Here is an 18,180-nt window from a genome sequence, read left to right on the forward strand (position 1 = left end):
CCCCATTCTATCAGAGCATCTTGATTTTATCCATTTTCATCCATCGTTAAATTTCTCATGGCTGAGAATGCCAGAGGCGACCTACCTTTCCAATCCGCTGCTGCATTCAGCAGTAACTGGGTTGAGATCAGAAACATTTATTTTATTCAATGCCTTGGCTGCCCTTTTCCACTGTTTTAAACACTACCGAGGGTCAGACCGAAAATCCTTCTCTGATTCTAAATGTAATCAAGCGGGAAATGATTTTATTTTATTTTAAACTAATATCAAGCCTAAGGAGAAAGCATCATTTCATACAATGGGACTGAATGGCCCATTCTGCCATTGCTGAAAATATACAGCGTGCGTATCTTACCACGGAACCCATGCTTATGTTGTGTTACACACTTAAAATTCCCTGGGCCTTCTCTCTACTTAAACTGATGTATCTTTCATCTGGGAGCCGGCTTGGGCTTCGTCACCTTTAGGAACTTAGAGTTGCAGGTGATCTCTCTCCTTCATGTGAATTCCTGCTGCTCTGAGGGTCTGTGGTTCTGTACAGTCCGTTTGTCCATACTATGATGTCCTTAGCTTCTTCTGTGTGAGTCCTGCTTCCCCGTCCAAATAGGGTATGTGGTGAAGCCTGAGACTATGGCTCAGACGACTCCACCTGCTTCATTTAGTTCACAGAGGACATCTGCTGATGGGCTGGTTCCAACAGGAGAAAGCCTTGTTTGGACAGGGTCTTGGACATTTCTGGGTTCTTGACATTAGGATCCTTAACATGATGGTTAGATAATCCTTTGAGGAGCTACTTGCTGCCTCCTTCCCTCTAGTTCCCCCTAGACCTTCCAGGAAGGTGTCAGTGGGCTCGGCAGCTCCAGGTGTGAGGAACTGGGTGGTCTGGGAGATGGGCTGGGGCTCAGTGGGAGAAGCTGTGTCCCAGAGCCCATGCTGAGCTCCTTGGTTCCCCAGGCACCGCAGCTGCCTTCTTTTCAGGGCAGGGATTGACTCTACCACGACAGCAGGTTGTCCTCCTCCCCGCCCTGCCCATGTAGTGGACACTTAGAGCTTTCCCCTGGAGCCATCTGCAAAAGGATGAGGTTGGAGTATATGAAGGGAACTTGGGTAGCTCTGGTTCACAGCAGGAGATGGGGCAGGAGATTGTTTGTGATCCTAACCTTGGTGTTCAGTGTTCTCCGGTGAGCTGCAGAGCTGGCGTGCACCAAAGCGCGATGCCATCCCGGCTTCTCATCAATGAGGCAAGGCTGACTGTGTGCATGCTTTGAGGCCTGCTCTGTTAGAGGCGCTCGAGTTTTTGGTTCAGGGACCTGTCCAATATGGCCCACGACTTTGAGCTGCTGAACCCTCTACCTGGGGAGATTGAACCTGAGCCCAGTGCTCAGAGTCTCCTGTGTCCAGGCTACATCTCTTCCAGGTCTCACACCCCAAAGAAGAGGAAATGTGTGAGGCATGTAGTGTGGTAGGGTGAGGGACATGTAGGGGGATCAGAGACAATAGGATTTTATCTATTTGTTACTAATGAGCCTAATGAGCCTCCTGTCAGCCAGGATGTACGTACAAAACTGAAAATGTCCTTTCGTGGAGGGAGAGAAAGCAAGGGGCTTCCTTCACATATTGCACAGCGGTGTGGCAAGCTGCGAGCTGTGCTCTGCGGAACATGGGAGCCGTGCAAGCCCCCGGCGGGGCCACGTCATGAGCCAAGGCTTTGTGGAGCCTGCAAGGCAGAAGGTGTGGAAAAACTGACAAAACACCCTTCTTTTCTCAAACCGATTAAGAAGAATACTGGGCAGAGTGCTGACAGAAAGAACTGTTCATCGTTCCAGAAAGTTCGGGTCAAGTACTTATGCCTCTTTTGTTTTATTTGGGTTTCCAAGGTGAAAATACCTATGATGTTGACATTGCAAAGAAGGAATTTTCTGGGGCTTGGTCTGGCCTCAGGCACGTAGGATCGCAGTGACTGCGCTGAAGGAGGAGTGGGGAGTCTAGGTCACCCCGATGTCTTTCTCAGTGACATGGGTGCTGGGCAATGGTGGGTGCAGGGCAATGGTGGGTGCAGCCCTGTGGCAAGGAGACACCCTCACACAGGGCCTGCCGATCCTTCCCTTCCTCTCATACGTGTCTGTCCTCCTAGATGGCACACGGGTTACGGAATATGTGAGGAGGAGACAGCTTTGACCTGGCTTGGGGTCCGGCTCACCTTTTCGTTCTCCTGGCCTGCTGCGAATGTCCTGGGTCCTTCTCAGGAGACTCGTCGCCTCACCTCCCACCAACAGCCAGTCCCACCCTCCAGTGCTGGCTACAAGCATGATGTCGGTAGGGTTACGCAGGGTTCCTGTTGGAGAGCTTTGTCACTCTGCCATCCCTGGCGATTGTGTGCTAGAGGAACACTGGGATTCTGACTGTGGCAGACTTGGGGCCTCCTTCTGAGTCATCTAACAGGCCTGAAAAGGAGGCCCTCAGAGAGTTGGGGCTCCATCTGGTCTAGCCATCCAAACCCCTTTCTTCTGTGCCCCTTACTTTTATAGGCGTCTGCTCCCCAGGCTCTGAGGGGCAGGGGCAACCTGGCCTGTGGCTCTGGTATAGCTGGGGAGAGTGGCAGCGCATTGCTTCTTCGATGGCCAGTGTGACTGAGGCAACTCCCACGGCGTCAGTCCTGTGGCCGGAGGCACCGGCACTAACCAGCAGGGCTGTGAGCGGCCCGCTTCCTCCCAGCCCGCACGGAACACACCTGCTGGGACAGGGTTGGGTGAAACCATTTGGAAACACTAAGAATAAGGGAGCTCGCAGTCAGACCCAAGGCAGAATCTCTCCCCTTCCGATCCAGGCTTTTCTCCATTGACTTCTTGCCACTGAGCTTTACTATACAGCTCACAGGTGCTGCCCTGAAGGGAAGCCATCAGAGACAAGCCATCAGAGATGAGGTGAGATTTGAAGTCAGAGGCCAGGAACTCCTGTGTCTGTTCCCTGATGGACACAGAAAGCTCCGTCTGAGCAAAGCTCTTCCCTAATTTCTATGGAAGGCCTTTCACAGGTTCCCTGTTGGTAACAAGTGGTAGAACTGAGCATAACCACTTGGAATAACCACTTGGATGTTGTTTAACATGACAGCCAGGGTCCAGCCCCATGACCTCTGTCTCCTTCATCTTTAACTCCCAGCACCCGCCAGCCCTGTCCACACAGCCTTTAGAGAGTGGCCTAGCCTCTGAACCTCACCTGTAAAGTGGGGCGATCCGTGCCCGTTTCACGGGGTTTTCAGAAGTGTGTCGAAAGAGAATATTTTGCGCGGTGCTGGGCACGTAGTGTGTCCTTCTGAAAGCAGCAGTTATCGGTCTCAGGCTTTGATCATGAACCCTGGGGGACCACGGCTGCTCCCGAGGGCCAGGACGCCGCAGCCTCTGAGGATAGTGGTGGGGAGGCGATAGGGAGGTCTGGCTTCCTGACATTTGACCCTATTCCTCTGCCCCCTCTGGGTGTCAGACTTGTTACAGACACGATCTGCCTTAGTCCAGTGCCAAGGCTGCCTGGGATTCTGGTTTGTATTCTGCTGGGGCCTGGAACAAAGCCAGGGAGACACAATGAAGGATGTTTCCCTTTGTGTCTACAGCTGCTTCCTGGTTACAATGGCCCATTGTTGTGCTAGGTGACAGTGGAAGGCAGTGTGTCACTGATCGGCCAGTTGATTCTGTGTCATGTCTTGGGGTCTCAGAAGCCCTGCTCTGTCAGGGGTATCTGAGGACTTGGGAAGTTGTCTCAAATAGAATATTAGTTATTACTGACTGACAGATGGATTATTGAACTTAACTTTTCTACTTCCCTATAACAGAATGATACCTTCGTGAGCTTTGCCATATGACTTTGGTATACCTCCTGTTAGAGCAGGAGTGTATGCAACATTGATATTGAACATGGCTTTAACCAATGGGGCGTTGTTGTATGTGAAACGAGCAGAGGCTTTGAATGCGCTTGGGTTATTTAGCTTGGCTTCTTCCATTTGTTCTCTGCCATAGAATAACATGCTCTGAATACCTTCAGGTCCATGAAAAGTGATGAGACATATAGACCACACCTGAACTCTATTCTCAGTGTAGACCCAAACCCAGTGGAGGCTGGTTGGGATCAGCGGAACCTCAGCCTACCCGCAGACCCATGAGAGGGATGAGTTCATGTCTGTTGTTAAAAGCCAGTGAGATTTGGGGATCGTTGGTGATGCCTCATTGTTTTGAAGCAGCAGCTGACTAACACACTGACACGTGGATCCTCTGGTAAGGAAACAATCAGTAGGAGAATCTAATGGCTATGGACAGGCTGATGAGAACCCACTGTCGAGGGACTGAGACTTTCCTGAACTGGAACACTCAAGTCTCCTCTTCCCTGCAGGAGACGGTGGAGAGCACGAGTTGGGCATGGTGCATCCCCTTTCTGCTCCCGATACCCAGCCTGGTGCCCTGCTTAGAGCAGGGAACTGATACATGCATGTGAGATCTTATTAGAGTGAGTTAGAACACAGCCAACTTAAGGAGGGTTTATTCCTGAAAACAGGGCTTTCTGTAGGAGCACCCAAGATGCAGATCAGAGAAGAGGCCACGAGAGGGGCGGACTGACTGCAAGAAAAATGTTAGAAATGCCCTGAGCCCTTGAGTGATGTGGGTAGCTTTGGTTTCTGAGGGTTGCTAGAGAACACACTTAGAACCGTCATCCCTTTCTCTGTCAGGCAGTCCAGGCTGTTACAGCGGAATAGCATAAACAGTGTAGCATAGACAACAGGGATTTATTTTTCTCAGCTCTGGAAGCTGAGAAAAGCGAGACCAGGTTGTGAGCATGGCTGGGTTCTGGTGAGGGTCCTCTTACCGGCTTGCAGATGGCCACCTTCTTGGTGTTCTCACGTGGATAAGAGCAGAGAGAGAGAGGAGAAAATTCTCTCCTGTCTCTTCTTATCAGGGCACCAATGCATTATGGGGGCTCTACTGTCATAACCTAATTACCTCCCAAAGGCCCCACCCTCAGACAAGCTCACACTGGAGACTGGGGTTTCAACATTAGAACTTGGAGGGGCCTTCTCTAAAAGGGAAGATGTCCCTTTTAGAAAAACTCTCGACTATGTAACTAAATGCCCCCCTCCCTCCTTTTTCTGTGCTCTCTCCCTACCCCCACCCCCCAGCCAAAAAAAAAAATCAGGCACCACTGTGATGTTTCATCCCAGCAAAGGCTGGCTAGCCGTTAGCTGATCCCCACTAACCTGATTTCATAAAGACATGAGACATAAGCCTTCTCAGAGATATTTGTGTTTCTAAAGGGAATTCTAGGAGTTTCAAAAGACTTCTCTAGGCAGAGAAATGAATTGCCAATGGTAGAATATCAAAAACTATATTAGGTTGTCAGTCTTTGGGGGCGGAAAGTTCTGATGCCCTCCGCCCCCACCCCTCCACCATAATCCCTCTATACGGGTTCCTAAAATCCTCCTGTATTAGGATGAGACCTGCTCATCTGCTTCTATGACTCCTTTTCCTACATTTAGAATGCAGCACAGAGGCAGGCAATGAAAGTACAAGCTGGTTCTTTTTAAAATTACTGGGGGGCTTCAGGACACGCATTTTTAAGAGGGACTGGTTGTGCTGACACCTGCCGTTGGAAGGTAAGAAGGTGCCCTGTGACTTCCACAGGAGGTGGGGCCCCGGAGACTGCTTCCCACCGCCTCCTTAAGCAGGCAGCCCTGACACCTAGACAGATGCCACACCATCCTCTTCCTCTGGCCAGCCCCTCAGAGGGAGCGGACTCTTAGGTCACTGTTTCCAGGTAAAGGATGACTGGAATTAATAAGGGGCCAGCATTCTAAAGCAACCGTGTCACTCTCTGGTAGTGGAGAAAAGCAGCAGAGGGGTGGGAACGTTAGGTGGGAGGAGCCTGAGGTTCGGGGTCTGAGGGCTGGGAGCTCAGTGCCCTCATCTGAGAACTGCAGGAAATACACACTTGTCCCACAGGGTTGTTGTGGGGATCCAGTGGGATGTGGTCTGTGGAGGCCCTTTGAGGGACAGGGTTCAGTATTCTCTCTGTGTGACAGCTGTTAACAGAGTGGTTACAGAGGTTCACATATGGCATCAAGGCTGATGGGGTTTACTGCAACTTTCTCTTGCCAGGTGTAGTGCCAGGAGGCAAAGTCGTGGTCAAGCAGGAACGTTCTGGTGCCAGACAGCCTGGGCTCCAATCCCAGCTTTACACCTACCTTCTCTTTATGGTGGTTGTCACGTTTAAGGGAGGTGATACCTAAACCAAATACCTGCACTCTAACCCCCCAAATGTATTTAAACAGTGCATGGTGGCCAGCAATCTTTCAAGTGATGCAAGCTGTTTTCTTAACTTCTTATTTTGAAATGACCACAGATTTGCAGGAAATTGCAAAGAGATGTGTAGGGAGATCTCAGGTACTGTGCACCCAGCTTTTGCCCAGATGGACAGCTTGTATAACGACTGTTCAATAACAATACCAGGAAATTGATGTCGGTACAATGTACAGAGCTGGTTCAGATTCCTCCAGTTTCACATACACCTGTGTGTGTGTGTGTGTGTGCGTGTGTGTGTACGTGCGTGTGTGTAGAGCCTAGCATGGCTTCATGTAAACATTGCTACAGTCAAGACAGAGCTTTACAGTCACCAAGAAAAAGCTCCCTCTTGCTACCCCATTATTGCCATTCCAGACAACTATTTTTTAATTCATTGAAGTAGAGAGGAAAGAGAGTTCTCAGTAGAATTGTATTTTTATAGCAACAAATGCCTGACATTGAACTTGTGAAATTATAAGCTCCCTGTCCTTGGAAAGATTCAAATAGAAGCGGTATCTTCTTTATCAGGGATTCTCCAGATAATAATACAGGAGAGAGAAAGAAGGGACCGGGCGAGCTGAACTCTGAGTCCCATCTCTAAGCTTTTAGGATTATACAGGAAGGAGCCTAACGGAGGTGAGGTTTCAAATGGACCTTGAGGAGCAAGAGGGCGTAGGAGAGGAGGGGAAACATGTCCGGGGAGCCAGAAGGAGGGCTTCTTTTGTTCTGACTCTGCTCTGCTCTGCTCTGTTCCCTGACCCTGGGTGACAAAGGTACACCTCTGGGGCAGAAGATTAGCTTTCGCTAAAAAAAGCTGTCTGAGTTATACAGAGCCCAAGCCCTAGGCTTCTTTGTCTCAATTCTGGGCCAAGGAGTTCACAGCCAGGCTGTCCAGTAGTCAACTGACCTGCCACCTAGTCAACTCATCAAGAGAGGAGTCCCAGGTAAAGTCGGGCTCCTTGCTCTGCTGGGCTACCATGCCACACACAGTGCACGTCTCCTGGTCACTCTGTGAGGAGTGGTGCCATGACTGGTTTTTCTTTATAACCCAGGCTCCTTCTGAAAAAGGACATATCAGCAGACCCAGAGGTCTGCTTCCAGCATCCTTTGTGACGCCGTTCTTTCCCGAGAATGCATTCATTCTTTCGTTTTTTTTTTCAGGGGAGCTCAGCAGGTAATTTAAAAGACTAACAAACTTTGGCATAGATCACTTTTAGAGCCAGGGAGCTGGCTGGCATATTAATGAAGCCATCTAGCGATAGACTTGCTTCCTGATGCAGGAACATATCAAAGAGGTTAGGTCCACGAGCGTTGCTCTGCAGAGCCCCATCTCTATTATCTAGCTCTTAATTACTTCATTAAAATTCAACAGAGGAGCTGCCCAAATCCAGTAGCGTGCCCACGGCTTGCTGGGTGATTTCCCTGCCTCTGGCCATACGTAATTTTTAGCTCTTTAGGTCTCCGGAGATGGGAGGCCAGATCTTAGGCAGACAGTTCTGCCGCTGCCGGCTGTTGATGGGCAGAGCTGGGGCAGCTGCCTGCCTTCCTCACAGCGGGGTTTCTGCCCCCTGCCTCCCCCAGGCATGGGGACCCCTGCTTATCCTCTGTCCTTGGGGAAGGAACTGCCCTACAGAAGTGTTTTCCAGATCACAGAAGTCTCCTTGGTTAGAAGCACATGCTTTCTGAAACTTTTTAGAAGAGATAGATTGCCGCCTGCCCTTCCTCCTTAAAAAGGACACGATTCCTCCTTAAGGTAGAACACCATTTCAGCTTGGGCGGCTCGTTGGGGGAAGTGAGTGCACAGGGTGGGTTTTGTCGGGGATCACCTAGGCTCCATACCTAGCTTTGAGTGGCCTCCTTGAGTTCATTTTTACTGTCTATAAAATGAAGCTGTTAATTGGTTTGGCCCCTCTTTAGGTCTCAATTCTCTTGGTCTGTAGGAGTGATCATTATCTCCTAGGGCTATAATCTAGGGGCACCTTTTGGCTGGAAACTGTACCAGTCAGCTTCTATCCGAAACTGTCCCTGGGGGCTCTCACTTCTACACGCTGTTCCTTTTAGTGATATCCCTCGTCGCCACCCTCTTTAACTAACCCTGGGATCAGGAACACTGCCCGTTTTCAAACATGATTTTCAGTCCACATGGAATGACACGAGGTGGTCCTACTTTTTCTTCAGCGCCCAGTGAGTGCATGGACTTCTGGAGCTGTTTTTAGGTCCAGAGGCTCTTTTAACGTCTCTGGGTCTCCATCTGTGTTCCCAGTGGAGTGGCTTTTTCAGAATCATGTTGACTTCACAGAAGACGATGCACCTGAACACGCCTGCCCCTTAGTAGGGCAATGTGCTCATCAGCAAAGGCTGTGGACATTTCACCTGCCCTTTCCTGTGCTGCTTCTGCCTCCCTGTGTTTGCTTTGCTTTTTTCTAATCACCGAATCTGTCAAAGGTCCTTCAGGGAACAACAGAGGGAGTTCAGGGTCTCCTGGGTGGAGGCCACTGGAGTCTGTCTCCAAGAGTCATATGATGGAGATCCGTTGTGACAAAAAACTCTGCCAAGGGCTTGTACCAGGAGGGCTCAGGCAGACACGGCAGGGCTGAGCCCACAGACAGGAGGTCAGTGGGGAGCACAGGCTTCTAAAGAAGAACAATTAAGGAGAAGAGCTCGTGCTCAAGTTGGAACCTCTCAGGCATGTCACCCAGATGGAGATCTGACAGATGGTAAGAAAAAAAGCAAGTAGGCACCTTCTTCTAAGTGTTTCTAAGGTAACGAGAGCCTTTGACAGGGCCTAGTCCCTCATCCCTTCCATCTGCCCAGTGAAAGAAGAATCTGGAACCCTTTCCTGGCCCAGCCCTTGGTTCCTGGGGGCATTTCTAAATCCAGGAGGTGTGGGCGGTATTTGAGGACTTAGCATTTGGCAGGTGATTAGCTCCAGAGCCAAATGTCGCTTTTGGCCCCAGGACAATACTAGATAGAGAGAGTCACTAGCATTGGATAGCATGACATTGCTCAGAGAACTTAAGTTCTTTTTCTTTGTTTGGTGGTTAAGACAATTTTTTTTAAAGATTTTGTTTATTTATTTTTTAGAGAGAAAGGGAGGGAGAAAGAGAGAGAGAGAGAAACATCGGTGTGCAGTTGCTGGGAGTCATGGCCTGCAACCCAGGCATGTACCCTGACTGGGAATCAAACCTGTGACACTTTGGTTTGCAGCCCACGCTCAATCCACTGAGCTACTCCAGCCAGGGAGGATGATCTTTTTGTAATGCACTTTCTCCTGAATTTATTCATCACTCTAAATGGTCATAACTCTCAATTTTATTGAATTTCTCAGACTTCTTTTTAAAATGTAATTTTCCTTGTTTCTCTCTTTGACTCAGTGTCCTTCTGTCTCCTGGGTAGTAGGGCCGCATATGCCCTTTGGTAAAGGATGACCTCTCTATACTGGCCTCGAGGACATGTGGCATCGAATTGCTGTGCAGGGCCCCCATTATTTTAGATGTAATAGTGCCACATTGAAGGACCGCGACTTGGTCTGAGAAGGGCTTGGGCGGGTCACGTCACCTTGGGAAGCCTTGGTTGGCGTCACTGTGTATTAAATGTCCATTAAGCGGAAATGCTATGTGCCTAGTTTGCTTTAAAATCCTGTTATGAGTATCAAATGGGTGTAATCTGTGAAAGAGTCTTGAAAATTGTAAAAGTTTGGAGGTGATGCAATGGTAAATTTTATGTCAACCTGAGTGGGCTCCAAGGCTGCCAGATCAAACGTTATTTCTGGGTGTGTCTGTGAGAGTGTTTCTGGATGAGACTGGCATTGGAACCGGTGGGCTCATAAAGCAGATTGCTCCCCACATTGCAGATGGTCAGCATCCAGTCCACTGGAGGCCTAAGTAGGAAAAACACCGATAGGGAAGACTCATCCCCCTTCCTGTATGGCTGCATGAGCTGGGAGGCCGGTCTTCTCCTGCCCTCACACTGGGACGACACCACTGGCTCCCCGGGTTCTCAGGCCTTCAGACTCAGACTGAATGGCACCACCCGCCGTCCTGGGTCCCCAGCTTGCAGAGAGCAGACTGAGGGACCTCTCAGCCTCCATAGTCACACTGGGCAGTGCCTCATAATCTCTCTTTCTCTCTGTGTCATCTCTCAAGAGGATGTATATGATAGATAGATATTCCTGCTCTTTCTCTTTGGAGAACCCTGACTCACACAGGTGAATACATGACACGTGACCCTTTCCAGGGCTTCTTGGAAGGGCAGTTATTCCCAAGAGGCAGAGCGGCCAGAAGCAGAAGCTCACAACTGATTCTTCTAAGTACAAAACATTTTGGGGGGGTTGTTCAGGTTTATACCTGGTTCTCATATACTTAATTCAGTGAATATACTTCAGCTCCTTGTGGAATGCCAACCATGTACCACACCCTGTGCTAGGCAAAGGCAGGGTGATGTGGCATAGAGATAAGTCACATGGGAGTTCTGACCTGCAGGGTCACGCTGACTCTGTTGGGACCTCTCACGATTTACTTGGCCTCCAGGTTTGACAAAGCTGCATGTGCTTCAGCCCAGGCCCTGTGAAAGCAGTGCCTGTGGCAGGAATTAAAGGAGATGCAGTTTATTTGGGAGATGCAGACCCAAGGGGATGAGCGCGAAGGCAGATGGGGGAAAGTGAGGCAGACAAAGACGCGGAGTCCTGCAATGCTCTGTGCTCCAGTGTTCACGATGAGCACCGGGGGGACATTAGACCCCCAACAGGTGTGTTTCCTGGGTACACTGGATTTTTTGGGAAGGTTTGCAAGGAAAAAACACACTTTGGAGTAATTCACACTGAGGAGCAAAGAGGCTATTTCTTGTCCAGTTTCCTTGCATTGCTGTTTCTCATTGGCCAAGGTGACGCCCACAGTGAGTTGACCCAATTGCACTTGTAGGTTGTGTCATCCAGTCCCGAGTGCATGTTCAGAAAGCTGCATGTCCTGGATTCCATGTCCCATGATGCTACACTTCATACCAGTGCAGAAGCGAGGGGACAACTTGGCACAGGTGCGGCCCAGCCAAGAGAAAGAAGGGGGCAGTTGAGGGTATCTGAGAAGGCATACAGGCTCTGGGTCCTATACTGACCCTCTCCTCAGGGTTAGGAGAACTTGGAACCCAATGCAGCAAGGGGTGGATACAGCCTGACTTCTAAATTCCTTCCTGTATCTCCATCTACTAGAAATGACTGCAGTGTGCTGACAGTCCCCTAGGCTCAAAATCCTCCTCCATGGGCTTAACAGTCACAGAATAGCTCCCGTTGCCCCACCTCAGCCTCTCTGGGGCCCCACACCAGCCGTATCCTGTCCACAATCCCTTACAGGAGGCCAGATCCTTGTTAAGAAACACTATGGGTTTTTGGAGTTAAAAAAAGTCTGTAGAGAGACTTCAGAGACAGTCTGGGAAGATTATAAAGAAATGTGGGCCAGCTGCAGAATATTCAATAGCATGCATACTGTAAGAGGTCTACGGAGGTTTCCAAAGCCGGGGCTCGCCCCGAATTATGGTTCCCTGATGCAGAGCCAGCAAAGGTCACAGCGTAACAGATTAGGGCTCGATTCTGCGGCACTTGTAAAAATAGAGCCACCTCCCTACCATGCAGCAGGGATATTAATTTCCGCGGCTAAAGTTCGGTTGAACAGAAAGAGGAGGAAACAGAGCCATCTCTTCAATCTGAGTGGTGACAACAGAACCCCACCCTGGTCCTCTCTAGAAACTGTCTCCCAGGCAGATTCCAGATGTCCGACAATGTGCCTGCGCTTTTCTTTCCGTGAAAACTGGAGCCGGGTAGCTGGAGGGACAGCAATTACTGTCCGCAGATGAGGAACCTGAGGCATTGGGAGGTTAATCGGCTCTCTCACAGGCACAGAATGAGTTGGGCCACGAGGCAGTTTGTAGCTGGTAACTCCCAACTGGGAGCAGGAGACCGTGTTTACATGTAATGCCTGCAGTAGAAGGAGGGGCATGATCGCGTATCCCTACTGTGTGGTAGGCCCTGTGTGTAGTGCCTGACGGGCATCTTCTCATTCAAGTTGACAGTGAATCTGATAGGCCAATATTCCCTCCATTTATTAGAAAACTAGGCTCAGAGAGGTAAGGACATTTTTCCAAATAAACCGCATAGGTCTTCAGAGACCTGGGACTGACTGAGGCCAGATGCTCTGACTGGTGCAGACTGGCTCTCCCCTTGGCCCACAGGCATCTGTCTTCTCGCTTAGACTGGGACGTCTGCTAGATCAGGAGCTGGGTCCTCGCTCTCCCCTGCCCCTCGGGCCCCAGCTCAGGGTAAAGCGTTCCAGGCAGCCGGAGAAGTGAGGAGGTAGGGACCCGCCAGGAAATTCCTGCGGTGTTGGGGGGATCTAGCCTGTCATTCTTTGAAACTGGTCTAAAATTTAACCAGAACTTGTTCTCTTTACTTTAAGACTCAGTACAATGTCAGTCTCTGGGCCGATGGGAAGAACTTGAGAGTGAATTGGTCCAGTTAAATGAGAGTGGGAGCTCGATGGCAGAGACACTGGGAGGTCAGACAAGGGATCTTGGCTGATGGGCCACGGAATGACCGATGGACGGGAGGAAGGATTTTACCGTTGTTAAGGTGGACTCAGAGTGGGCACTCAGGAACATCCCCTGTGCCTATGACAACTTCTTCCCTGGATCCTCGCTCTTGGTCAGCAATGGTTACCAGCCCAGGCTGGGGCTCAGCAGCACAGCAAGCCCCTTGCCCAGTGGCGATGGGGGGCCTCGGCCATGTGGAGCACTCCAGCAGGTGTTGCCTGAGCCCTGAGCCGGTAGGTATTCCATGTGGGGCCTGGTGCCAGGTGCTCCCTCGGGAGGGCAGAGAGGTGCAAAGGTGGAGGCGAAGCCTGGAGCTATGGGTCATGCACGGGCTTTGGGCTCAACCTTACCCATGACTGAGGGAGGCACTGACGGGAAGACACATGTGACAGCACCACACCAGCAGAATGCACTGTCCCTCCCCCGCTGCCTGCATTCGCCGGGCCCTCTCAGCGGCCAGTGCAGGATGAAGGCAGTCCGCTGTTGCCAAGGCAGTGACGACGGCTCCGGTGAACTAATGTGGGCATCATCTGAGGCAGTGATAGCCACATGACTGTGACCCCGGCCTGGGCTTACAAACAGGAACTCAGGTTCAGCTGTGGCCTGCGATCGTTGCTACAATCTATATCCTGCTCAAAAAGGAGCTCATTAGTGCCTGGGGAAATCTTCCTCCCCGGCTCTTCCAACACCGAGCAGTTTTCATTGTATTCGGTCGCCCTTCTCGAGGACCTCAATTTCATCTAACCATTTTCTTATCTCCTAACTACTCCGAGGCTGTGTGCGCACATGTAGCCTGCCCCTAGTGGGTAGGAAATGGTTGCCTACACGGCTCCGAGCGGGGGAGGAGATTGATGTTTAATGGCAGTACGCGGGAGGTGTCATAGCCTCCATATTTGTGCACAATGGAGAATCTATTTTCAGCTCGCACCCCATCTGCACGTTACTTTTCTGGGCAAAAAGAGCAGAAGTTACCCACCCACTTCCCATTACCACGGTGTGGCCAGAACACAGAGGGGAGAGCAAAAGATTTGGATCCGAGTGGTTGCCTCTCAAATTTCGGCATGCTCACCACCTCCCTTACCTGGGAGGTGTGTTGAAACGCAGGGACATGAGCAGCGTCCTCGGAGATTCTGCTTTTTAGAAGATCTGAGGTAAGGACTAGGCACCTGCAGTTGGAACAACCTCTTCGGGCCGTTTCTGTTTGTGGACCTGCCTTGCAGAACCCTCGGATTAGGTAAATGAGTTAGAGTCAGGGACGTGCAGGAGCCACACGCAGAGAGACAGGCCCTCCCTGAGGACGAGTTCATGAACAGCTGGCGGATGTAACCGCTTCAACTAGACCCTCAGTAAAGCCTCACAGCTCCGGTGGCCGTGCGCCCTTTTTGGTCTGGGTCCGTGGTTGTTGTTGATGAGTTAATACCTGTTAGTTACCTTTAGTGCTGCTACCTAAAGAGTGCCTGGGGTTGGACAATAAATTATATGGTTCCCCTATTTCAAAGGGAACTCTGAGCAAGCTTTGTAAAGGAAGGAGGTGTTTTTTTCCTGCCAGCATAAGCTCCCAAGATGAGTTCATCACTTCCCCGCTGGTGTCCTTGGACGTGGAGGGGAGGGGGCGTGAGCACGTCGTGTGTGCTGAGCTCTCCCCTCCGGGGTCCCCAGCGAAGGGGTCACCCGGGACAGTTAAAACGCTCCTGATCTCAATGAGGTTTCTGAGGCATAAATGATTCAAAAAGGCCAAAGGCGTGTTTCCAGAAGCATTAACAATCTTATCGAAATTACGGCTTACCCTCAATAAATTCAAATCTGTTTACACCGAACTTACCACTTGCGGCGGCAGAAGGCCAACCTTCGCTCTCTCTAATCCCGACCTCCTTCTCCCTTGTTCAACATGCAGATTTTACTTCTGCAAACACAGAACTGCCTTCTACATCCGAGGACGTCATTTAAGGCCGAGAAACTCCAGTGAGAAAGCATTCATCAGCAGTAAAGTTTGTTTGAGGATTACCCACTGCGAAGAAAGCCAAGCTCCCCTTTTAAACGGAAGCGTGCTATTTCGGGAATGTGACCCCTTTCATGAATAAATGACATGGTGACATTTACAGATAAAGCGGGATTTAACTGCTATGAAAGGAGGTGACAAATGTCAGGATGTCAATAATGATCCGTGAACATAATGGTTTCTTGCCTGAGCGCGGAGCAGATACAGAATGTGACTGCTGCCTGCCAGCGTTCTGCCCAGAATGAGGCCCGCAGTTGGGGAACGCGCGGCGAAGGCTCCCAGGAGCGAGAGAGCGGGGCTGGTGGGCGTAGGGGGCGGGGTCTCAATGCGGTCTGGCTCGTAAATGAGGCTCTTCATCCCATCGTATTGCTTTTATGCCGGTGTTCCAGGGAGGATGAAATTTTTCTATCATTTGTGGTGAAATGTCGTCAGAGGAAGATTCAGATGATGTGAAAATAGCTTTCTCGATTATGCCCTCGTTTTCTAAAGAGCCACGGGTTTAGAGAAAAATGTCGGGAAAAAGTCTGGCTGTCACTAGGGTGCTGAGGCCAAGACCATGGGTGGTGCCTGACCCGGTGGTGCAGCATGGAAGTCATGCCAAAGTCACCTGCCCCCACCGGCACGGGGCTGGCCCGCTGTCTCAGCAGCAGGTGACCAAAGTCCCCGAGCGTGTTGGTCTGGGTGCAGGTCACTCCGCTGGAGTGGCCCCACCCTGTGGAGATTGCTCTCCAGGCCCGCTTTCCCGCCTGGGGTTGGGGTCCAGGGTGCTGGGCTCCCCGCTTCTGCCCCTGCCTCTTTGAAGCTGTTCTTGCTGTCTTTCACCGGCCTTCTAGCCCCTCCCTCCCTGAAAACTAGGTGCCCTCGGGCAGCGGTAAATGTTTAACAAGCAGCTCTTGGAAAACAAGCTCCAGTTTGTTTGCAGTTTTCTGAGGTGTCAACACTGCCCCTTCCCCCAGCCGATTTTAAGCGACTTTTCAACACAAAGTCACCAAACACGGACTCTGGTGGTCCAGCCAGCTTCATTCAACACCGCGCAGTGGTCTTCGGGGGGCCCCCTTTGCTCTTCAACAGGCACTCCCCACCTCAGCTACTGCTCTCCTCCCCCAGATGGAGCTGTGGTTTCCATGCAAACAGCCTCCAGCGTGTATTTGCAGCCTGAGTCTCTCCCTAGGTGTGGCCCCATATAGCTCCTGCAGAAGACAATTTTCTCTGTGTCCACCTTTGCAATTGTCCTGCCTGATCCTCTGTCCATCTCTTCCCCCCACCAGAGCAAGCCCAGGCCTGGCTCCCGCTCCTGCCCGATGCCTCCTGGGCCTGGCTCCTCTCTCCAGACCCATGATGGCACCCCTACCCCACCCCTGGGTCTGGGCATTCTCTCTTTTATCAGAGTATGTGAAATCTCACGTGTGTCCAGCTCTTACCCCCATTTAACAATAAAAACAAGAAAACAGAGGCTCTGAGGTGTTGGCTGACTGGCCGGAGGCCCTGCAGTGTGTATGTACTGTGTCTAAGTTGCGACTAAACCCGGGTTTCTGGATTCCCAGTGCCACTGCCTTTCCCCGGGTAGCCCCCGACTCTCCAGGGCTCCTGAAGGCCAAGGCCCAGCTGAAATCCTCATCTCCTCAGCTCCGAACCCTGGGCCCTGCCCCTTGCTGCACAGTGACCCCCTGGCTTCCTTTGTGTTGCTGTGACAGGGCCACTTCAGGGGTGGGGGGAGCCGCAGTTGTTGACAGTTGTCACTCTGGAGCCTCTAGTAGCACATGGTGGCATGTTTTGCTCAGCGCTCCTTCAGCCTCTTGGTAGACGTGTGATTTTTCCTGACAAATACCATGGTTTTGTCCCCCGTGGCTGCCAGGAAAGCTGTGAACTTTAAGAACAAGAGCAGGTCAGGAAGCAGTCTTGTCCCAACCAGCGGCGACAGGCCACCAGCCGCCATCGGCACTGTGGAGCGCAAGGAGTTCTGTCCACGTGTGGAGGGCCTTTTAAGACAGACAGAGGGATGACCTCCCGCATCCGTGTGTCTGTGGCGGGTCTGGATTCCACGCCGTGCCCCGTGTGTGTGAACAGCACTGTGCTTGGTCCCACGGAAGAGGGCAGCCAGAAGCCTCCTGGGCTGGGTCAGGGCATCTGGATCTGGGTGACTCAGTTCAGGGAGAGGACGCGGTATCATTGGCTGGAAGCATCGAGGATGGTTTTCTGGGGAGGCAGGGTGTGAGCGGAACTGGGAAAGACAGTTGAGACTTGGTGTGGGAGACGGAGTCAGACGGAGTCAGGTGGGATAGCTGGCGGAGGACGGCTGCTGGGAAGGGAGGGTTGGAGGAGGGAAGAGTGTCTCTCCCTGATCCACCTGCTGCCTTTCTTGCTGCCGCTGATGGGGCCTCAGCCCACGACGGCAGGTCCCGAAGGGGAGAGGACCTTTGACCTTATCCTGAAAGGAGGAACTGGTGGGGGTGGCTTGCTGAGAATGCCCCTGGCCCTGTGAGGGCCACAGAGTGGCGTGAGTTCAGGTCATGGGACCAGGCTGGCGGCCTACCTGCTCACTTCCCTAGGTGAGTCTGGGACCCCTGGCCACAGCGAGGCCCCTGCCTTGGCCATTCCAGGAGGCCAGTGGGGCCACTATGGGCAGCGAGGGTGCAGATGGGGTGTGTGTGGGGGGCTGTACCTCCTTAGCAGGTTCTGAGGCAATTAGGAGCCCGACTGTCATTTCTCCCCCAACACTAACTCACTTCCATCCTGCTTTGTTCTTACAAGCTGACAAGATTTCAACCCGCTGCAGGAAGACTCACGACGCTGTCACAAAGTACCTGTGCAGAAGCGCTGAGAGCTAAATGCATTTCACTGGGAGGCAGTTTTGTCTGGAAGTTTCCCTGTGCTTGGAAGTTTCTTTGGAAACTTGGTGATTATGAAGATGTCAGGGGTAGGCAGAGTTCGCCACCGCCTGTGTGCTGCCCGGCCCTGTCTTCTGGGCTTCCTACATTCCTCTTCCTCGGGCTTCTGCACAGAGCAGAGCGGAGAGAGGACAGAGGACATGGAACAAGGCAGGACAAAGAGCGCCCATGGAGGCCAGGGCCCTGCAGGGCTTTGGGGGGTGGGCCCTGGCCACCTGTGCCGGAGGCCCATTAAGAGTTTTGCTGCCTCTACATGTGGCAGGTCTCAGATGAGCATGCAGGTAAAACTACACAGGTATTCTGGATTCTAGGAGTACTCTGTGTTCTGTATTTACAGAATGTCTTGGAAGGAGCAGTGTCCTACGGCCTGGGAAACTCTGTAGTGAGCTATTTGGTT

The sequence above is a fragment of the Phyllostomus discolor genome, chromosome 6, assembly GCF_004126475.2.
Source record: "Phyllostomus discolor isolate MPI-MPIP mPhyDis1 chromosome 6, mPhyDis1.pri.v3, whole genome shotgun sequence".
Classification (NCBI taxonomy): domain Eukaryota; kingdom Metazoa; phylum Chordata; class Mammalia; order Chiroptera; family Phyllostomidae; genus Phyllostomus; species Phyllostomus discolor.